The sequence below is a fragment of the Neophocaena asiaeorientalis genome, unplaced genomic scaffold (assembly GCF_003031525.2).
Source record: "Neophocaena asiaeorientalis asiaeorientalis breed wild unplaced genomic scaffold, Neophocaena_asiaeorientalis_V1.1 scaffold129, whole genome shotgun sequence".
In the NCBI taxonomy this organism is placed as follows: domain Eukaryota; kingdom Metazoa; phylum Chordata; class Mammalia; order Artiodactyla; family Phocoenidae; genus Neophocaena; species Neophocaena asiaeorientalis.
This window is the reverse complement of record NW_020172446.1, coordinates 4763679-4776344: the sequence shown is the minus strand read 5'-3', so window position 1 is coordinate 4776344 and position 12666 is coordinate 4763679. Positions and strand designations below refer to the sequence as shown.

General features: G+C 39.2%; 1 protein-coding gene across 3 annotated transcripts in view; it reads left to right on the top strand.

Annotated features, from left to right (window-relative positions):
- The window catches only part of SSH2 (slingshot protein phosphatase 2), a 241886-nt gene that overhangs the window by 303 nt on the left and 228917 nt on the right, over positions 1-12666 (top strand). The window lies entirely within an intron of this gene.

The following is a 12666-nucleotide window of genomic DNA, read 5'->3' as shown; positions in this document are numbered from 1 at the left end:
CTGAGCACCTAGCGCCTCACAGTCCTCGCCCCGAACCCCCCTGTGGCATGCCTTCCTCTGGCTTGAGCACTTCCTTTCGGGAATGAGTCATTCTTGCTTTTCACCCTCCCCCTTCCTTTACCCTCTGTTGCTCCGCTGCGGGGAGAGGACCCTGGGACTCCTGCGTTGCCCCATACACACACCCACATCCCCTTACCCGCGCCCATTTCAGGGACCCGTTCCGTATTCGCACACTGCACGCCCTTCGGGCTCTCCGGGTGTCTTTCTTCACCCTGGTCACTCGCTGTCTTTTTGTGCCCTGTCCGTTGGGCTTCATTGGACGGCTGAACGGTAGTTACTCCTCGGTTTCTCCCCTCCTCCCCTCCTCCAAAGGGTGGCCGTGGTCTCTGCTCTTTGGATCTCTTACCTCTGCGAGGTCCCGAAGCATCTGGCGCTGCTTGATGACCAGTGCCAATTCATTTACATCTCACAGACATTTATGCCTTACACTCATTGCTCATGATCGTTCTTGTTCTTGGGTCGTGTTTGTATGGCTCGTTACTTCAGATGCCTGTGCCAGTGAAGCGTGCTTCCAGAAGGAAAATACCCAGTAACCAGCCTTTTCCTGCTGGGCCCTTCTTTACCTTCGCCCCACCCCCACTCCTTTACGCTCCATTCTTTTAGCCTTTTTTTTTTCCTGAAAATATATATATATTTTTAAATAAAATATTGTACCAGTGGGGGGAAATGGGATCTTAAAAAAAAAAAAACTAGATGTTTTAGAGGGAATAAGTGGAATGAATATATGAGAAATTGGAAAAACCATTTTGAACTTCCTTCAGAACAGTAATTTAAAAAACTGTGTTGGTGGATGTAGTGGTTTCAACTTGCAAAAACGTATTCAGTAAACGCTGTACTACCTTCCACTGTAAAAATTCGGGTTACTCTTCATATGTATATGTTAACTGAGGTGTGTGTGAGTGTTGACGTCTTGAAAGTGTGCTGGTTTGTAATTTCAACGTAGTTTCCTGAATTTCAAAATTTTGTTGTGTAGAGTGGTGGTTTCTTTTTTCCTGAGCCAGCTTTTGCACTTTGTGTGACCAAATTGGCAGCTGTATCCTAATTCTAGAAGTGATTATACTTCAGAGGTTACCTTACTTCGTGCTGTTTCCAGAGAGCAGAACTAGCTAGGATCCTTGGATAGAAAGAAATTCAGGGAGGCAGATTTCCAATCATTCTAAGGAGGAATTTTGTAACAGTGAGGTGGACTGCCTTGCAAAATAGTGAGTGCCCATTGCTGAAAGGTTCAAGCAAAGGCTGGAGGGCCTTTTGCATAGGAGGTGGTAAAAGGGCTCTTTCCAACTCTGAAGATTATGTGATTTGAGAATAACTGCACTTGAAAGCTAGTAAAATATTTAAGGATCCTCTGAAGACAAGTATCACAGGAATGGAAATTTAATATACTTTATTCTTATATGTGGTATTTTATGCTAGTTTTTGGAAAGTCACTAACATACCATCAGACCATCTTAATTCACCCCACCAGTAAACCTTTGGAAGAAAGTGGTTACCACGCCAGATTTTGGCTGAGAAAGCAACTGAAGGTTAATTGAGTCATGTAGGCAAACCAGGAACCAGTATTATATTGACATGATTTTCCCTGGGCATTGTTGGGAGCAGTTTATGCTGTAATAATAATATATGTGTATCACGTTATCATACTAATTTTCTTGAGGTGCATGATTAGTAGTACCATATCTACTTGATGTAACTTAATTAGCCAACACTTGGTTATTTTAGAATCTGGAGGTATGTTAATAGGCACTTTTGACATAGGTAATTAAATTGATCATGTGGTAAGCTCAGTTGTTGAGCTAAGTGACTGATATTTCTACATCTACTTGCTATAGTAACCTGGGTATTTCAGTTTATATGTGGCCCTGGGAGCAAAGGAATCGTGGGACGTGTGTGTGTGTGTGTGTGTGTGTGTGTAACAGTCAGCATTGTTAGCATGACTATGACCCAGTTACCTTTCCCTTTAAATTGTTTTCCTATTCCACTTTATCCAGAGCTTTTTCAGTTGAGTTGTCTCATGGTCCTTGTGTTCCAGTATTTGACTGCTGTCTGACTTGAATATATTTGCTGTTGCATCTCTTGCTGCATGAATAAGTTGAGTTGTTTGTTTTAAAAGAGAACAGAAAGAATCTACAGAACCACAAAAGGAGAGATTTACTTTTGTGAGGCTGGAAATTTAGGGTTTTTTAATTAATCATATTAAGCATTCTGTTAACGCTTTTTCACTGTAGGAGGTAAGACATTTTAATACCGTCAGCTCTTCAGTGTTCTTTCATTAGAGATTAAACAAATCTATTGATCATCTACTGGGTGTGAATGACTATTATAGTATCAAGATGTATAAGATATTGACCCTATCTAAGATATTGACCCTATCTATCAGGGTCTATAATCTTGGGAGGGAGGAGGTGAGGGAAGGGACAGGGACTGGAGGAGGAACAAACATGTGAGAGTAGAAAAGGAGAGTGAGGGGATGCTACTGTATGTACATGAACAGCCAGTTTGTAAATAGCCATAAGGATTGTCTGAATTCAAATTAAGATAAATTCACTAATGGCAATAGTAGTAATAATAATATGTAACATTTAAGTGCCTTACATGGATTAACTTATTTACTCCTCACAGTATGCCCAAGGGAAATTGCTATTATCCCCATCTTACTGATGAAACTGAGGCAAAGAGCTATTAAGGAATGTACCCAGTGACACTCATCTGTTGAAGATGTAATTGAAACACAGATGTGTCTAACTTTAGAATCTTCCATCTTTTTCCTTCCTGGTAATCAAAGAGAAGTACACATAGTTAGGTGGCTCTTGAACTAGGCCTTGAAGGATAAGTTGAATGTTTATAGGCTGAGATAGAAGCTAGGAAGTAGAGAGTATTCCAGTGGAAAGAAGCTGTATACACCAAGACTTAGAGACAGGAACGTACAAGACATATCTGAAGGACTTATTAAATAGACCAGTTTGAAGAAGGATTTGTTTCGAAGAGTAGTAATAGATAAAGGTGGGGAGGTAGCTAGGGCTGCAAAGGGACTGCTGAGCTTAGGAATTTGAACTTGATAGAGAAGGTAATGGAGAGTCCTCAGAGGTTTTTGAGCGGATATGATCACAGTGGTGTTTTAAGAAAACTGATCTAGCAGCTGTGGGCCAGAGGGAGTTGAGAGGTAGGGCATGAGTGGAGCAGGTTAGAGGCTGTTACAGTAGCCCAGGTGTGAGATAATAAAGGCATGAACTGGGAATCTGAAAGAAGGGAAGGAAAAGGACAGATGCAAGGGATTGTGGAGAAGACGCAAAGGACCTGGGATTGATTGGATATAGGGGAGGAGGAATCAGAGATGCCAACTCTTGGAATATATTGTTCTAGATGTTTCTAACTAATCGGGGGCAATTTAAGAATTATCTCTTCTATCTGGTATGAATTTTCTGAATGGATACCTATATTGGTCCAGGGTTATATAAATACAGTGAAATACCATAAAAATCTTTTACTTTTGTAGAAGTGCTTTATGCTTTTCAGAGTGTCTTGTGTTCATGGTCTAATTTAATTCTAGAATAGCCTCATAAGTTACGCAGGACAAATACCAAGGTTAAAAGGCTTGCTGAAGATTGCAAAACTGGTTGGTATAAGATCCTGCAGTAGAACTAAGTTCCTTGGCTCCTGGTCCACGGAGTGATAAGAGAGATAGCATATTAGTTTCTGATCCTGAGAACTTGACTGCCAATAGAGAAAAGGAATCAAGACTTGAGATGCAATCAAGAACTCACACTGTCTTTTGAGTTCATTTATATATTGTCTGTTTTGACTTTCTGTCTTGACTGTCTAGAACAGAATCATCCAAGTCTTGTACAACTCATTTTTCGGTGATACCCTTATTTGAAGCCTATTATCTCTTGGTTTACATAGAAATCTTATAAACTTGAATATTTAGTTTCCATACTCATAGAAGATTACCAGCAGCAAAATAGGAATGGAAAGGGGCAGGTGCTGCTAAAGGCAGGCTCCTTAAAGTTCTGGGAAATAATAGTTGAATGGTTTTACAGCAAGGGAGGAGGAAGAAAACCTATAAATAGCTGACCCAAGGAAAAAATTTAGCAGTTAGGGACTACGTAATGTAAGGACAAATACCCCTCTAAGACCCAGTACTCCTTCAGAGCAACTATTATATGGTTATAGTGATGACCCCAAATCATCGTAAGAAGGCTTAATCTTGTTTTGTCTTGGTTTAAGCAGTCGGGATTGAGTGAAGTGTATTTTCAGATAGAGATCCATCCAAGTTTCACCAAAGTCTTGATGTTGAGGATATGGGAAGGGGGAAGGGTAAGCTGTGACAAAGTGAGAGAGTGGCATGGACATATATACACTACCAAACGTAAAATAGATGGCTAATGGGAAGCAGCCGCATAGCACAGGGTGATCAGCTCGGTGGTTTGTGACCACCTAGAGGGGTGGGATAGGGAGGGTAGGAGGGAGGGAGACGCAAGAAGGAAGAGATATGGGAACATATGTATATGTATAACTGATTCACTTTGTTATAAAGCAGAAACGAACACACCATTGTAAAGCAATTATACTCCAATAAAGATGTTTAAAAAAAAGATGCACATTTTAATTAATTGGGCAATTCATATATATATATATATAAACAAATGGGGATGTGGGATAAATAGATATTATTGAATTATATATATTCAGATATGACCACACCTCTCTCCCTAGTCAGAGAAAATAAAGCCATAGCAAATATGAAATTGATTTATATAAAGTATATACTTAAAAGTGATGCTTTTTAATTTTTTTGAAGACAGCTTTAGAAACTTTCTTGAACTGTAGAAATAATACATGCCAGTTGTAGGAAATTTGGAAAATATGGAAAAGCACAGAAAAGAGAATAAAAGATACATGCCATACAGCTGAGCGTATATTTTTACATAGCTGAAATGCTGCTGTATGTATAATTTTGTATGCTTTTTAAAAGTTTTATATATATCATAGATGTATTGCCAAATCACTTAAATGGCTGCGTTGAGTAGTTATAACTCATTCTAACCATTCCATTATTGGTGAATATCTCGGTTTTTTCCTAACTTTTTTTTTCTATTATAAACTACATTGCAGTGACCATCATTGCACGTAAATATTTGACTGCATTTTGGAACATTTATTAAGATTTCAAGAAATACAATTACTGGATCACAGAGTATATACAATTTTAAGATTCCTGTTACATAGTTATACTTCCTAGGACGGTTGTTCCCAGTTAACATTTATTCCAACCAACATAGTGTAAAGTGTAAGAATGCTCATTTCTCTTAGCCTTATTAACACTTAGCCTTATTCTCATTTTATTGTTAATCATTGGTAATTTTTGAGGATAAACAGTAGTACCTAGTTGGCTTGATATGCATTTTATTATTAGACAAGTTGAATATTTTTTAGATGTTTATTAGGCATTTTTGTTAACTTTTTAAAAAGATAATTTTATTGAAGTATAGACTACAGGCCCTAAAATAAATCTGTTTTGATAAGTGTGCAATTCAGTCATTTTTTTTTCTTTTTTTTTTTTTTTTTTTGCGGTACGCGGGCCTCTCACTGCTGTGGCCTCTCCCGTTGCGGAGCAACAGGCTCCGGACGCGCAGGCTCAGCGGCCATGGCTCACAGGCCCAGCCGCTCCGCGGCATGTGGGATCTTCCCGGACCGGGGCACGAACCCTTGTCCCCTGCCTCGGCAGGCGGTGTTTTCTTTTCAATCTGTGTATTCTTTTCAATCTATGTATTCTCTTGATACGTTATGCATATTACCCCTTTATTTATTAAAACTGTTTGCTTTTTAATTGTTTGTATTGCCCTTAGAATAGTCTACACTCCAGAGTTTTGCTAGCAAGACTTTTACTAAGGCTTTTACTTGCTTACCTCTTCAGCCTTGTCTCTTCCCAAGTCCCTGCCTTGCACACTGCTCAAGTCACGCTGACATGCCATGCTCCCTTTGATCTCTAGGCTTTTGCACATGCTGTTCCCTTTTCCTGGAAACCTTCCCTTCATCTATTTACCTGACTAATTCCTGCTCATCCTTCAGGTCTCAGCTTAAATGTCACTTCTTCTGGGAAGCTTCCCTGACTCCACTCCCAGACTATGGTAGGTGCTCCTTCTGTGTGCAACATAGCACCCTATACTTACCCGTCGTGGCTCTTATCTCTTTATTGTACTTGACTGTTTGATTGCTTATCTCCCCAACTAACCTTTAAGCCAGGGACTGGGTCTATTTACATATTTTTTATCACCAGGGTCAAAAATATTGGACTGTGGATCAATGGATGGATCGATGGATATAGTCATATTTAGCAATTTTTTCCATTTTGAGTTCTTCCATTGTTTTTAAGCACTGATTTGTTTCTAGAAGCCCAAAGAATATGACCACCCTTAAGACTTTTTAAAAATTTTATTTATTTATTTATTTATTGGCTGCATTGGGTCTTTGTTGCTGTGCGTGAGCTTTCTCTAGTTGGGGCGAGCGGGGGCCACTCTTTGTTGTGGGCTTCTCATTGCAGTGGCTTCTCTGTTGTGGAGCACGGGCCCTAGAGCGCGTGGGCTTCAGTAGTTGTGGCGCACGGGCTCAGTAGTTGTGGCTCCTGGGCTCTAGAGCACAGGCTCCGTAGTCATGGCGCATGGGCTTAGTTGCTCCGCGGCATGTGGGATCTTCCTGGACCAGGGCTTGAACCTGTGTCCCTTGCATTGTCAGGCAGATTCTTAACCCCTGCTCCACCAGGGAAGTCCCTACCCTTAAGACTTTTGATAAATATTGCTAAATGGTCCTCCATTAAAGTTGAATCAAATTTTGTTGACGAGCTATGTATAAAAATGTCTGCTTCATTGTACCCTCATCAGCCCTGAATATTGTCATCATTTGTTTTCTTTATCATTTTAAGAACTCTTGTTTACTGAACATTTACTTGTGCCAAACACTGTGCTAAGTACCTTACGTTCATTATATTGTTTAATTTTTACATCACTCCTGTGGTTTAGGTATTATTGTCTCTAATTTACAAAGAAAATTGAGGCTCAAGGAAGTAAAATGAATTACCCAAGAGTATAGGTCTGGTGTCTGACCCCAGAACTCTCTTCAACACTAGTATTTTATTATTGTTTTGAGTTGCCTTTTTTTTTTTTAAGTCAGAGGTTAAACATTTTTCAAATACTTATCATTATTTATTTTATAGTCTCTGTCTTTTAAGTCATTCATGTGATTAGCCCAGCTTTCTTCGTGGAGTTATTTTTGCCATATTGATTTGTAAATATTCTTTGTATACTTATAATATTAACCTTTTTCTGTTATGTTACACATTTTGCCTTGGTTTTCCTTTGCCATTCTGTTTTATTTGTTTTTTATTCATTTTGATGTACAGACATTAAAAAATTTTAATGCTGTCATCTCAAAGTCTGTGTATGTGTGTTTCCATTGTTTTTCTACTTAGTTCAATTTTCCATCAATAGAGTAGAGAAATATTCACTGATATTTTCTTAAATTGTTTTATAGATTATTTTTATACTTAATTTTACTGCATGGTGTGAGATAAATATTAAATTAATTTTGTTCTGAATAGTTAACTTGTCCCAGTTCATTTTATGAAACAATCACTCCTTTTTTCTAATTCCACCTCTGGGAAATACTACATTAGGGTATAAGCTAGAGTGTGTTCCAGTGAAGTTCCATTGTTCTTCCCACAGGATTTCAGTTAGGTTAGCACATATTATTTAGTATTCATTAAATTGTGTGGACAGGAACTTCCCCGGTGGTGCGGTGGTTAGGAGTATGCCTGCCAGCGCAGGGGACGCGGGTTCGATCCCTGGTCCAGGAAGATCCCACATGCTGTGGAGCAACTAAGCCCGTGCGCCGTAACTACTGAGCCTGTGCTCTAGAGCCTGCGAGCCACAACTACTGAAGCCCGTGCACCTAGAGCCCATGCTCCGCAACGAGAGAAGCCACCGCAGTGCAAAGCCCGCATACCGCAATGAAGAGTAGGCCCCGCTCACTGCAACTAGAGAAAGCCTGTGAGCAGCAACGAAGACCCAATACAGCCAAAAATAAGTCAATTTATAAAAAAAAAAAGTTGTGTGGACAGAAAATAAACTTAAACTAGCTTAGATTTTAAAATTTGACTGGTATCTGGAAAGTCCAGAGGAAGAGCGGTTCTTTGGTACTTAAAATGTGTCTTCAAGTCTCTTGTCCTTTCTATCTGGCTTTAGTGAGAGGGAGCAGATTCTAGATTATGCCCTGTCTGAAAAAGGCACCATGCAGAGCCCACACTACCTTTCTGTGTATCACCATTACATATCGTTCCAGGTTCCAGCAGCTTAGAGCTTTGCAGTTTTTCCATTAAATGCCTGCTGTCATGTTGGCTACACAGTGCCTAACCCATAGTAGGCATTCTCATGTCCATGTGTTTGATTTATTTGTTCATTCATTCAAGAAACCTAGCTGTAGTAGAGAAACTATTTCAAAAAAAAACCCAAGCAGTTTGATTATTGATATGACTCTACCCAATTTGAAATATGCCAGAGGTCAGGTGTACATGCGAGGTGGGACCTAAGGAATCTTGTTAATCAGCAAATAGGTACTGAGTGCTGTTTTGTGCAGGTAATGCAATCCATTTTCTTACTGTGGTTCTCAGCACCGTGTCTTTTTCAGATACATTTACAAACTGCCCTGCATTTTCTTGTGCAGCTGAGCAGTATAGCTGCTGTTCACAGTGCCCCTCATTTTTCTGTTTGTCAAGAGAAAGTCAGGTGAGGTGATCTTGGCTCTGAAATGTAATGAAAGTCCCATGGTTCCCTTGATTTTCTGAAAGTGAAATAATTTCACTTACTTGGTGGGAGAGGATATGCTTAGAAAGAAATGGGCAGAAGTAATGTACTGTGTTACAGCCTAGATTTTTTGGAGCTGTTTGATTCATTTTTTTTAAAAAGGTAATTTAGCACCTTTTTGTATCCTGTGCTATACTTCATTCTGAAGGTATCTATTTCTTTACTTATTCATGCCAGGATTGGGGATCCAGCAGCCAGTTAGTCCCTGGCCTCAGGAAGCTTAGAGTATAGTGGAAAGATTGGTATTAAATAAGTAATTATATTACAATGTAGTAATCACAATTGATGTATAAGCCTTAAGGAAGAGAAGGAAGGCCAGCAAGGACTACTGAGTTGAGCCTTAACGAGTGAGTGGAGTTGACCAGCAATTAGAGGGTGAGTAGCAAGAGGGAGGCAGGCATTTCTAAGCATGAACTTAAGGCACAGGGCCAGAAATGGCACGTGTGTGCTGGAAGCCACAAGCAGTACAATGTTGATGCTGTGTAAAGTGCAGAAAATGGGACTGAAGAAGCAAAGATAACTTCTTTTGAACTGTAACACATGTGCCCTTACTTTGGCTTTCCTTTAAAGTGAATTTGTTAAAATTTGTGATATGAGCAAGAAACCTTAAAGTATAACTGCATAGCTACCATTTTTCAAGTGTTTGCTGTGCTGTAGACACTGGATTCAGCACTAACAGGCATCACAACAGTGATTTGAAGAAGTACTATAATTGTTCCCATTTTACAGATGAAGAAACTGATTTTTCAGAGAGGTGTCTAGACTCCCCCAGCTAGGAGTGGCAAAGCCAGGATTTAAACTTTGGTTGTCACACTCAGAGACCAACTACTAGGTGCCGTTTGATTTCTTCTTCTTCTTTTTTTTTTTTTGGACCATTTCGCTTCCTGTTTGTCCTCCTTTAGTTTAAGTCACTGCAATTTGAGTCATTTTGCTGCTTATGCCCTGGTACTTGATAAACTCAGTTCAGCAGAAGTTTGTTGAGAACCTTCTCAAGCACTATGGGATGATATAAGGCATTATCCTTGCCTTAGAATTTAAAAGTCTAGTAGGGGAAGGCAGCTATAAGCTAAGCATGAATTAAAACAAAGCGAAACAAAGCAAACCCTAGTATGGTGAGGGCAGTAGGAGAGGCACAAACCAAGTGTGAACATGGGAAGAAGATACCAATTCTGTAGGGCATGCTGGACAGGGAATGTTTAACAGATCAATTGGAAAAGTTGGAGGAGCAAAAGATTTTTGCAGCTAAGAAAATGAAAGATACGTTTATTACTTCTAAATATTAATCTCTTTCAGTTCCATTTACAATTAGAAGCCAGTTTTCTCTACAGGGTGATTATTGTAAGATATTGTTGTCTAAGGCGTGGTAACCAGATACTGAAGCTTCTGTCTTTGCAAAATGTGTGTTTGTAGATATTATCTTGCCCCTTGCCTGTTCTTCCTCTCCCACCTCTATACCTTCCCCCACTTAAAGAAAAACAACAACCTCTTTTTTACTGCATCATATAGGTGAATGTATGAAATTATATTTATTGAACTTTAAGGGAAGACATTTCTGTGCAAGTTAATTATTAGAGCAATGATTTTCCACTTGTTGCTTCAGACAGTTTTATAAAAAGAGCAACAATTTGGGAGAGCTCTTTTTTCACATTTACGATATTTAGCACATCTCAGGCAGGAATTAAAGTAAACCATAGGTTAGCAACTCATAACACATTATCTTAGTCTATTAGGGAAGCTCATTGATTCTTTGGGGTTTAAGAAAGTGATTGTGGTTTAGAATAAAAATAGTATTTGCCAATGATTCTAATATAAATCACATGGGAGTGGGGAAATCCCTAAAAGTATTTTCATTTCTCTCTTCTTAGCCCTTCAGAAATGCCTGTAGCAACATGAAGCAGTCTAGCATAGTGGTAAAGAGTGTAAGGTCTGGAAACAGCCTGCCTGAATCTGAACCCTGCCTTTACAACTTACTAGACTTAGACAACTCACTTAACTGTTCTATGCTTCAATTTGCCCATCTGTAAAATAGGGGTAATAATAGTACTTCTTTCACAGAAATAAGCATTAAATGAGAGAATGCCTTAGCATCATGCCTGGCACCAAATAAGCATGCACTTATGAAGTATTAGTCATTTTTATAATGATGGTGATTTAGAGTTGCTGTTTGGTTATTAAGCAATTTTTTGTTATAACACAAATTTGGTGGGGAGGATATTTGTCTTATGGCAGTATAATTCAAATGAATAGCCTATTTCAAGGGTTAGTTTCTCTTTACCTTTTTTCTTTCTTTTGTATTTTTTAACTCAATAATAGCTATATTTTAAAAATTGGGGAATCTCAGCTCTAGATGCCAATCTCCATGACAAAGTATGTTGTGTTTGATTTTGTAATGACCCTAGAGCACCATACAGAATAATAATGTAACTGTAATCTTTAAAAAATTTTTTCACTTGAGAGCTTATCAGTTTTCTAAGCCATGCTTAGCAGCATTTTTAAAAAATTTTATTTATTTTATTTTTGGCTGCACTGGGTCTGCATTGCTGCGCGTGGGCTTTCTCTAGTAGCGGTGAGCAGGGCTACTCTTCGTTGTGGTGCATGGACTTCTCACTGAGGTGGCTTCTTGTTGCGGAGCACGGGCTCTAGGCGTGCGGGCTTCAGTAGTTGTGGCACACGGGCTCAGTAGTTGTGGATCGCAGGCTCTAGAGCACAGGCTCAGTAGTTGTGGCGCACGGGCTTAGTTGCTCCGCGGCATGTGGGATCTTCCCAGACCAGGGCTCAAACCCGTGTCCCTTGCATTGGCAGGCGGATTCTTAACCACTGTGCCACCAGGCAAGTCCAGCAGCATATTCATCTGTTGCATGTTTGGCTAAATGGTAGCCACTGTAAGTGGCCACCTTAGTTTGTATCATAGACTGAATATGTTGGTGTTTTTAATGATCGAGGTTATGAATCATGTAGCAAAATAAAACAGAAATTGACAGACTTTTTTAACATCTTTATTGGAGTATAATTGCTTTACAATGGTGTGTTAGTTTCTGCTTTATAACAAAGTGAATCAGTTATGCACATACATGTATTCCCATATCTCCTCCCTCTTGCGTCTCCCTCCCTCCCACCCCTCTAAGGTGGTCACAAAACACCAAGCTGAGCTCCCTGTGCTATGCAGCTGCTTCCCACTAGCTATCTATTTTACATTTGGTAGTATATATATGTCCATGCCACTCTCACTTTGTCTCAGCTTACCCTTCCCCCTCCTCATTTCCTCAAGTCCATTCTCTAGTAGGTCTGCGTCTTTATTCCCGTCTTGTCCCTAGGTTCTTCATGACCATTTTTTGTTGTTGTTTTTAGATTCCAAATATATGTGTTAGCATACGGTATTTGTTTTTCTCTTTCTGACTTACTTCACTCTGTATGACAGACTCTAGGTCCACCTCACTACAAATAACTCAATTTCGTTTCTTTTTATGGCTAATATTCCATTGTATATATGTGCCACATCTTCTTTATCCATTCATCTGTTGATGGACACTTAGGTTGCTTCCATGTCCTGGCTATTGTAAATAGATATTTTTAAAATATGGAGACTCTGAGGACACTGAATGTATTTATGGGTTTAAATATATCTTTGTATAAGGAAACAATAGGTGAGAAGAATGATCTGTCTAATCCAGCTATACCAAGCAGTTGACAGTAGAAATTGAATGCAGCTTTTTGAAGATGCATTTCTTTTTTTTTTTTTTTTTTTTTTTTT